Here is an 11,303-nt window from a genome sequence, read left to right on the forward strand (position 1 = left end):
TAATTCCTTTGAATGAGCTCATGATGTAGTGACAAAGGGGGTTAATTATACACTGTTTAAAATACAATGGAATTGATAATCATAGGTAGGGCTCAATGTTTTCTTGAGGGATCATGGATTCACCAAGAAGGTCTTCTCAGGGAGGGATGTCTGAACTGTGTTGCAGGTGAATAGGAAAGAACAACAAGTAGTAAAGAGATAACATTCAGAGCATTAGAAATAGCACATGCCAAGAAACCCAAAATACATTGGGGAACTTCTACTGATTCAAGATGATAGAGGGTGGCTGGGGGTGGTGTCTCAAGCATGTAATATCAGCACTTTGGGCAGGTGGATCATCTGAGGTCAGGAGTTTGAGACCAGCCTGGCCAACCTGGTGAAAATCTGTCTCTACTAAAATACAAAAAAAAAAAAAAAGAAAAGCTGGGTGTGTTGGTGGACACCTGTAAATCCCAACTACTCAAGAGGCTGAGGCAGGAGAATCACTGGAACCCAGCAGGCAGAGGCTGCAGTGAGCTGGGATTGCCTCATTGCACTCCAGCCTGGAGGTTGCAGTGGGCCAAGATCCTGCCATTGCACTCCAACCTGGGTGACAGAGTGAGACTCTGTCTCAAAAAAAAAAAAAAAAAAGATGATGATGGAGGGGAGGCTGAGTACAGTCTAGCCATGAAGGGCCCTATACATTAAGGAGTTTGACCTTTTTTCTTAAAGCCATGGAAAATCTTTGAAGGATTTTGCTTGAGGGCTATGATGGGATTGGCCTTTAAGGAAGGTCATTGGTTCAGGAGTGTGAGGAGTGGAGGCAGTCATGCTGGAAGTTGGGGGAGGGAGGTGGTGGAATCATACCTCCGTGGAACGATCTTTCTGAAATGCACATCTGACCAGTCACTTCCCTGCTTAAATTTTCCAGCAGTTCCCTGTTCTCTATAAAAGCCAGTTCAATCTGGGGCTTGACCCACAAGCCATTTCATAATCCTAGCCTCACCGACTTTTCTAGAATGTTCTACTTCTTCTTACCCATGGCCTCCTTCCCTATGCCCCCTTATCCTAAGACCTAGCTCTACTGCTGTTTACTAGTCTACTAAAGTACCAAGATTTTTTACTCTTCTATGCCTTTGCACTTGCTGTTTCCTCTTTCTAGAATGATCACATCTGTGTTTTCTGCTGGCAGACCTTTCTTATTCCCTTCTCCAAGGCTCCATTCAAGTGTCTTCTCTCCTGAGAAGCCCCTTCTGACTGCCTTAGGAAGATTTCACCACTGTTTTAGGTAATGCTCCCATTTAATCTAGTTTCTGTCTTAGTAAAAAGCTTTTGCAATGCTAAGTGTACATGTCAACTTATTAGACTGGAAACTTCTTGAGGTCAAGGATATTTTCATCTCTGGAATCCCCAAGCTTCCTGGGCTTTACCCCCAGGCCAGTGAATGGGACTCTGGGGTACCTAGGAATCTGAATTTTTAACAAGTGCCCTCAAATGATGGAAGGCAGGGACGAGGGCCTGATGGGTATTATAGGAGGACACCCATATAAGACACTGACTCTCCCTGCCCCATCTGAATTCTGCCCCTCCAAAATTCATATGTTGAAATGTCAACCCCTGAGTACCCCAGCATTTGACTATATTTGGAGATAGGACGTTTCAAGAGGTGATTAAGTTAAAATGAAGTCTTCAGGGTGGGCTCCAATTCATCCTGACAGATGTTCTTATAATAAGAGACAATTTGGACACACACAAAGAGACACCAGAGTTGCACCCATAAATGAAAGACCATATGAGGACACAGTGAGAAGGCAACCATGTGAAAGCCGAGGAGAGAGGCCACAGAAAGAACCAACCCTGCCAACAACTTGATCTTGGATTTTCCAGCCTCCAGAACTATAGGAAAAGAAATTGCAGTTGTTTGAGGCACCCAGTCTGTGGTACTTTATCATAGCAGACCTAGCAAACTAATACACCATTGCAGCTCTGCCCCACAGGCTGGAATGCTTGGGATTTGGTCTGTATCCGCTCAAGGCAGTCATTTTCTGATACACAGTGGGAGTTATTAGTTTTCCCAAGATGTGCTGCTTATAAAGGAATTCATTTTGAGAGACATATCTAGGACTGCTGGGCTGCAGAGAGAGTGAGGGTACTTTAGCCATCCAGTCATGCATTTTCTCCTCCTCCCCAGCTACACTCAGAGGATATAAAAAAACCATCTGGCGGATGAGGGCCCTGGCGGTTACCATGGTGAGGCAGAGCACAGCCGGGGAGACTAGGGTATGTATCGCTGTCCCTGACACTTGAGCCCAGTGAAATGTCAGCCTGGCTTGTGTTCATTTTGGATAATATTTTTATCTGACTTTTTTTTCCCCCCAGCTAAGTTATTTAAAAGACTTGTGTAGGTCCAATTCTGATCACTGGATGTTTTCACCTACAGAAAAAGCTCTTTGAGAATAAGGACTGAGTGCCTTCCTCTTTTATTCCCTCTTTCTGGCATCTTGTCTTCCCTCCCCCATCCCCCACATTCCCTGCAGAATTTAAACCAGTGTCTATCACTGAGTTGATATTCAAGAAGTATTTGATGGGTTGAGTTGAATTAATTAACCTTTGGAGAAACTCTTGTTTTCATGTTTGCTTCGATTTTTAAAGCCACTGACAATTACCTTCACTGGGAGTGTCTAGTTAATTCAAGTGGCAAGTTCCAGTATTTGGTATATAGCTGCCATCAGGGTTGAGACCTGTGAGCAGGGTGCAGGGGTGCCAGGAATTTAGTACAAGACAAAACCTGAGTGCAAGGGCTCTATACTCAGTTGGACTTGGGTTTGAATCCTGGGTCTGTTGTCAACTCCTTATGTGACATGGGGACAGAGACTTCATTTCCCTGGCCTCCTTCATTGTCTTCAAAATGGGGATCCTAATCATACCCACTTCCTGGGGTGCCTGTGAGGCTTAATGGAGATAGTGTGACTAAAGCTCTGTATCTGGCACTCAATGAGTGGTCCATAAACTATAGCCATTATTGTAATACTATTAAAAGTTTTTATTTCAATTCTGCCCTTAATTCTGTGAATTTTGGTGCTTGTTTCCCAATCTCTAACATTCCAGGAAATGTTCTCTCACAGTAAGGTCATGTCAGAGGGCAGGTGTGGACAGCTACAGACCTCTACCTCCTCTCAGGCCATCAGTAGGTTTCCCTCAATAATCATAGGGTGTCTGAGGCTTCTAGTGGCAGAAATGTCTGGGGAGGGCAATTGGCTGAGCATGGAGAGGTTTCCAAGGGTAGGAACCTGACAACCAGGAGAGGACCAGCTCAGACCAGCTTGGCCCAGACTCAGGAGGCTGCAGCCACCAGCAGGGCTGTGGAGGGAGGGTGGCCTCATTGGCATGCAGTACCCGAACTCTGGGAAGTATGAGCCAGTCAGGGGGTAGCCAACAGCAACGGGTGTTGTGGAGACAGCTGACTTTGCCCCACTGTGATTCTAGTCCACTTTTTCTCTCCTTCCTTTTATTCTAAATCTTAAAAAGAACTACCATATGATCCAACAGTTTCACTACTGGGTAAATAACCAAAGGAAATGAAATTAGCATATTGAAGAGATATCCGCCTCCCCATGTCTCTTGCAGCGCTATTCACAATAGCCAAGATATGAAATCAACCGAAGTGTCCATCAACAGCAATCCTTATCCTGTTTTCTCTCCTTGTGTTTATTTCCACAAGAGCAAAGGCTTGATTGCAGCTTCGTGTAATTGCTTCTAAATCATAATGGATCTATTTTCCTTTTTGCCAAGATTGAACCATGGTAAATTTGTAATGATTTACTGACAAACAGAATCACAGGATTGATTGTAATTCAAGCTCTTTCATTCTTTAGCTATGTGGCCTCGAGCAAGTTACTAATTTTTGCATTGTCTGTAAGCCCTTGATTTCTACCTGCCAAACCTCTTTCTTCCAGTCTTCTGCATCTCCAAAAAAGTGCCACCATCAATCTATTTGCTCAAGTAAGAAGCCTAGGTACCATTTTGAATTCCTTTCTTCCTCACTCCAACTACCATCCAATTCACTAGCAATTCTTATTGATTCCACCACTGAAATACAGGATATCTCAAAACCATATTGTTCTCCTGCCTCCACCATCACCTGGAAGAGGCCACCAGCATCTCTTGCCTTAACTTTAATAATCTCCTCACCAGTTGCTTGCTACTTTCTTTGTCCTTCCTCCACCTATAATATGTCTATCTCAATGGCAGCCAGAGTGATCTTGTTAGAATGTGAATTAGACTATGGACTGCCTCTGCTTACAATCCTTCAACCTTTCCATTGCATTCAGAAAAAAATCCAAACTCCTTATCACGGTCTATGTATCTCTGCTGACCTTTGCAGCTTCTTTCTTGTCCAGTCCCTGCTTTGCTCTCTGCATTCCTGGTATGTGAGTTGTCTCACATTTTCCCAGATGTTTCTAGTTTCTTTTGCCTGAGTCTTTACACACACCAATTCCTCTGCCTGCATCAGTGGACCATCCACTTTTCACATTCAAGGGTCTTTCTTACACTTCAGGGCTCTGCTTAAAACTTACCTCCCAGAAAGACCTTTCCCCATTTCCACCATGCAATCCAGAGTAGGGCCTCTTCTCCTCCCCTGGCTTTTCTCTATCTTTGTGACCTCAGTTTCCCTTAGAGCACCTATCTCCTATTTGTCGTCGTATTCTGTTGTTTTTTGTTTGTGCTCCCCAGTGGAATATGACCCTAATGAACTACAGACCGTGTTGAGTGCCTACTGGAATGACTGCAAATACACAGGAGGTGTCCAGTAAAACAAAAGGAAAGAAAAGAAAAGCCTCTCAGCTTCCTTTCCTCAACCTAACTAATGTAAACTTTCCCTGCCTTCCTTTGGTTGAGCTTCACCACATACCTTTAGACTTGCTCTAAGGAATACATTCCTGATAAAGAGATTCATTGAATTTCTAACATGTGTCAAGCATGGTGCTAATAAATGTGATAAATCTGGAAGGAGAAGGCATTCTAGTATAGCAGAGAGAGAAGCTTGACTTAGGAGTCTGAAAGACCCGGATACTGCTAGCTCCTCTCAACCAGCACATCATTGGTAAAGTGTTACTTTTCTTGGCCTCATCCTCTCAGAATCAAAATCCAAATCTTAGATGTCCTGCTTACACATCCTCACAGGACCATTCCCATACCCTAACATTTATCACAGTAAGTAATAATCTGCTTACCCTTCTTTATTTTCTACTAAACTCTCGCAGATTATTCATCTTGCTCACTATCTCCCTAACCCCTTTTACACATGCTGTATTGGAAGGCTTCACATTTCAGAAGCTGCCTTGAAATCTTTGAGCCTCACAGGGTCCTGGAGGCCTAACTGTGTGTTCCCCTGCTCTTGTCAGATAGGCCCCCTGCCCCGCACCTAGTAGGAAAGTTTCTTCTATCAGCCAGCTCCGTTACATTCACCTGGCCCTCAACCTAAACTAACAGGTTTCACCTCCCTACCAGCCCATGGAATTATTCAAACAACAAATTACACCCTCCCACAGGAATCAGGGGCCACCTCATCCCCTTGTTACAACAATGCCTGCCTCCCAAAGCCCTGCTTGTTCATTCTGTTGAGTATAACCCCTGCATGGTCCTGCAGGATATGCAGTGCCTTCTACCCCAGGCTGTCAGTATATGTGACTAATGAACTGTTGTCAATCGCATCTGTCCAACGTCAGGTGTTGTGTGCTTGGCTATTCTCGGAGCCTTAGGGCAACACACCAGCGGGGCAAAGAGGAGGCAACAAAACAGTCACATCCTCACATGCCTGCACTCACAGACACACAACAAGAAGTATGATAGTGATGTAGGCAAAAAATAATAACCCCCATAGGTTTGCAGATGAAACAGACTCCTGTTACAAAGGGCAGATTAACAAGAGAAAAACAACTAGAAGCTTATTAATATTCAATTCATATTTCATATATGTGTGAGAGATACCCAGAGAATGAGTGGTTCTTGAAGAAGTGACTTTGAATTCCAGCTTAAATAGCATTTTCAAAAAAAAGTACATTTTTAGAGAAGTGACAAGACAAAGGAAAAGGACTTTGAATCTCTACAGCTGGCAACGTGTGGAAAGGTAAATAAATGGCAGATAAAGGCTGGTTAGTAAAGCTTGTTAATATAAATCCCTCTGGTATCATTTCCAGGTGGTGAAGGTCTAAAGCTGTCTTCAGTGGTTAACCTTTGCTCTCTCTGGTGGAGAGGGGGACAAGGTATCTTTTGCCTTTGTAAATCTATGTTTTGCTTTTAAGCAAGTGGAGGGAGGGCAGAGAGCTCTACCATCCTGGAGGGAGCATCTGACAGACTCCTGCCTTGGGATGACACACACTTAGCCATAGCTTTCAAAGCCCTCCTGAGCTCTCAACAGACACTGCAAATTGATCATGGTACTCCTTCCTGCTATACCTAGACTTTGCCCCAGAATCATTCTCCACTTGTTGAACGTTGTCATAAGAGATAAAGCCTATTTCTCACTTTGCCCCAAACTTCCCTGATCAGTGTCCTGTGATGAGGGAAACTCTGCGGCTTATAACTACATTTGTAGCTCTCAGCTCTGTATCCGAGTCCCAGTACCAGGACTCAGATCATCCAAGCTTCTTGCTGGAGAAGAATCTCACTCTAGGAAATTTTTAATGGTTTCAATGTCGTTCGTCATAAATCTCAATTTTTCCTTACCTTAATGGCTTCTTTCACAGATTCTCAGCACTGCCATACCACCTTTCTGTTCCTCTGCTGGTTCTAAACTTCTGGGTTAGACTCACGTGGAAACAAGCAAATGTAATTGTAAATTCATATTTTTTTTTTTTTTTTGATGAAGTCTGGCTCTGTCCCCTAGGTTGGAGTGCAGTGGCGCGATCTCGGCTCACTGCAAGCTCCATCTCCTGGGTTCAGGCCATTCTCCTGCCTCAGCCTCCCGAGTAGCTGGGACTATAGGCGCCTGCCACCACGCCTGGTTAATTTTTTTGTATTTTTAGTAGAGACGGGGTTTCACTGTGTTAGCCAGGATGGTCTCGATCTCCTGACCTCGTGATCCACCTGCCTCGGCCTCCCAAAGTGCTGGAATTACAGGCATGAGCCCCTGCTCCCGGCCGTAAATTCATAATTATGTGATGTGGTAGAGAGAACTCAAGGTTTACAATCAAAGTAGACTTCCCTGCCTCATCCTTGTTGAGCTATGTGACTGCAGGCAAATCATTTGTACATCTCTATACTGTGGTTTTCTCATTCGGGAAGTGAAGACAATAATAGTATCTGTCCTCCCAACATCATGTATTGTTGCATATGTAACATTAATATAACATATACTATTACAAAGTAGCATAAATGAACAACATTTAAAAAGTTAAACCTCCAAGGTGTTTAAAAGCAGCATGTGGGTATTTCTTGCCACTGCAAGAAAAATCTGCCACTTTTCTCCAGGGTGGCTGAATAAATATGGCAGCTTTTCCAGAGAGGCAGCCATAGTAGACATCCCATTATGCTACTGCATATTCAATTAGAGTGTAAAATGTGAGCCCTCAGCCTGGAGGTGTTAATGAGTTGCCACTTAGAAAGACCAGGGAAGCAAATTAAGTGCATATGCATAAAGCAGTCAGAACTGCCAGCCCTCCATGCTGTCTGGAAATTGAGCTGCTCAGGCCCTTATCCTCTGTTTATCTCATCCCCTGATTTAGCAGCTGTAGTTGGTGGATGAGGTTCATGTGGATAAGACCATTGGCTTTTCTGCCTCCCCTTCCCAGAACCATCTCACTCCAGACCCTGTCTAAACTAGTGAAGCTGAACACATCCAGTACCTGGGCTCATCATCAGAGATGCAGGCGGGTTGGTCACCAACAGGGCAGGATGCCTACTTCATTGTTGCTGAAAAACATGCCTTAAAAAATTCCTAAGATCAATGATAGTTACTTTTCTCTTTTTTTTTTTTTTTGAGACGGAGTCTTGCTCTGTCGCCCGGGCTGGAGTGCAGTGGCCGGATCTCAGCTCACTGCAAGCTCCGCCTCCCAGGTTTACGCCATTCTCCTGCCTCAGCCTCCCGAGTAGCTGGGACTACAGGCGACAGCCACCTCGCCCAGCTAGTTTTTTGTATTTTTTAGTAGAGACGGGGTTTCACCATATTAGCCAGGATGGTCACGATCTCCTGACCTCGTGATCTGCCCGTCTCGGCCTCCCAAAGTGCTGGGATTACAGGCTTGAGCCACCGCGCCCGGCCACTTTTCTCTTTTAAGTTATTTCTTCCTATATGGTTTCTGTTTTCTACAAATTCCCTGTTTCATTGTTGAATAGTTTTCGTCTGCATTGTTTAGGTAGAGTCTGTCTTCAAGTATCTACCAATCTTGGGCTGTCAGCACGTATTTAAGAGGAGGATGTTAAAAGGTCAACCAGAGACTTGAAAGAACATGAGTGGGGCTGAGGGCTTCATGGCAGAAGGGTCAGAATCAGCAACATCAGTATCTCTGTGTCTTTTCTCTTTGGCTGGTTTAGGTTACTCAAAGAAGGCTCTTCTTTGAGTCTCCTATCCCCAGCTCCATCTCTAGCCCGGAGACTGCCAGCCTTCTGAGGACCTGGTGGAAGAGGGAATGAGGAGTCCTTAGAATTCAGTATGTAGATTTTCATCAAACCTTACTGTTTCCAGTATATTATCCCTGCCCTACACTCAGAATGGGGGCTAGATGGCTGCCAATCCAGAGTCCATTTGGTTCACTGTCTCCAGAGAGTCAGTTTCTGTATTCTATTTCAAGGAAAGGGGCATTCGTTAGCTTTGAGAAGCAATAGAGGGCATCCAGAAGTCTAAGTGCATTGTAAATAGATTTCCAACCAGTCGTGTGGCTTTCAGCCCCCACTTCTGTCCTGTCTTCTCACACTTTCACAGATCCCTTATACAGACAGTTATAGAGTCCTGGAGCTCTAAGGTCCGTATCAGCTTGCTTTTGGCCTCCCTCACTGCTGGCTGAGGATTCAGTGTTCTGAGGTTGCTGAGTCAGTTGCCCTCTATCCTTTTGTCTTCCAGCCTCCAACTTTTTTTTTTTTTTTTTTTTGCTTTTTTTCCCCCTCTCATGTTCTCATGGGTTTATACCTTTAAAAGATAATCCCTTTCAAAATCTTTTATAATGGGACTGAAGGATCAGAGGAAAGATGCATGTGTTCAATCTACCATCATTAACCAAAAAAGAGAAAATACCAACACAAAAAAAGACATAGAGCATATGTGACGTGTGTATCTTGACAAGATGCTGCTGCCAGGGATTCAGAACCAAAAGGAGAGCCCAGGTTTCTTATATCACCTGCTTTCCTTAATACAGTCCTGTAAAGTAGTACTATTTTCCATATTTATTAAGAAGGAACAAGTCATAATAAGAATTAGTATTATTGACTGTCTAGTATGACCAGCTGTGTGTCTTTTAGGGCTGCCCTACAAAATGCCACAGACTGAGTGGGCCTTAACAACAGAAATTTATTTTCTCACAGTTTTGGAGGTTTGAAGTCCAACATCAAGGTGTTGACAAGCTTGGTTTCTCTTGAGGCCTCTCTCCTTGGCTTGCAGAGGGCCATCTTCCACTGTGTCTTCATATGGTCTTTTCTCTGTGCACAAGTATTTCTGGTGGTTCTCCTTCTTATAAGGAGAGCAGTCATACTGGATTGGGGCCTCACCCATGTGATCTAATTTAACCTTAATTACTCCCCAAAAGACCCTAACTCCAAGTACAGTCAAATTCTGAGGTATAGGGGGTTAAAGACTCTAACATATGAATTTTGGGCAACACACAATTCAGTCCATAACAGAACTGATCTGGTCATTTTATTTCCATTTCTTCATTTATTTCTCACAATGAGCCAAGGGTTAAGTATTATTATTATTATTATTGTTATTATTATGCATGAGGAAACTTCTGTTTAGAGAACTTAACTAACCCTTAGACTCCACAGCTAGAAAGAGATTATGTATTTTGTTTTCCATTGCTGCTGCAACAAATTACCACAGTCTTAGTGGTTTAAAATTACACAGGTGTATTCTCTTACAGTTGTGTAGTTCAGAAGTCTGAAATGGGTCTCGCTGGGCTAAAGTCAAGGGGCCAGCAGGCCGCATTCCTCTCTGAAGGCCCTCAGGAACAATCTGTCTCCTTGCCCTTTCCAGCTTCTAGACACTGCTCGTGTTTCTTGACTCAAGGTTCCTTCCTCCATCTTCAAAGCCAATGCCAGCAGGTCAAATTCATCTCACATTGCATCACTCTGACCTTTTCTGCTTCTCTTTGTGATTATAATAATATATTGTTAATATGTTACTTATAAAGTATTAATAGAACTATTAATAATATATGATATAATATTATAATTTTGGTACTTTTGTGATTATAATAGGCCCACCAGGGTAACGCAAGGTAACTCCCTATCTTAAGGTCAGCTGGTTAGCTACCTTAATCCCCTTTTGTCGTATAACAGAATCGTCTTATGTTGGTATTCAATTGTATGTTTTTCTTTCTTTCTTTTTTTTTTTTTTTTGAGACAGAGTCTCACTCTGTCACCAGGCTGGAGTGCAGTGGCGTAATCTTGGCTCACTGCAGCCTCTGCCTCCTGGGTTCAAGTGATTCTCCTACCTCAGCCTCCTGAGTAGCTGGGACTACCAGTGCCTGCCACCATGCTCAGCTAATTTTTGTATTGTTAGTAGAGATGGGATTTCATCATGATGGCCAGGATGGCCTCAATCTCTTGACCTTGTGATCTACCTGTCTCAGCCTCCCAAAGTGTTGGGATTACAGGCGTGAGCCACCGCATCTGGCCCAAATTGGATGTTTCTTAAAGTAAACATTGGGAGGGAGTTTGTCCTAATGGAAAGAGGACCAATATCAGAGTTGGGGTATCTGTGCTCTACTTTTGATATTTGTCAAGACATATTACTTTATATATATTCTGTATCTTTTTGCATTATGTACTATCTTCCTATAGCAATAGTCCTCAACTGTGGTGATTTTGTCTCCTAGAGGACAGTTGGCAATGTTTGCAGAGATTTTTTTGTTATTACAACTGGGGGAGAAGGAAGGTGCTACGGGTATCTTGCTGGTAGAAGCCAAGGATGTTGCTCAACACACTCAGATGCACAGGATACCCTCCCACCCACAAAGAATTATCTGACCCCAAATGCCAATAGTGAGGTTGAGAAACACTGCCCAATAATGGTGTGGAAAATTGATGTTAGAGTTGCAACAGAAAAAGGCAGAAGATGAGTTAGGAAAAAAATGGCCACGGTCTAGGTAAGAGTTGATGGTGCTTTACAC

Source organism: Mandrillus leucophaeus, unplaced genomic scaffold (genome assembly GCF_000951045.1).
Source record: "Mandrillus leucophaeus isolate KB7577 unplaced genomic scaffold, Mleu.le_1.0 Scaffold464, whole genome shotgun sequence".
Lineage (NCBI taxonomy): Eukaryota > Metazoa > Chordata > Mammalia > Primates > Cercopithecidae > Mandrillus > Mandrillus leucophaeus.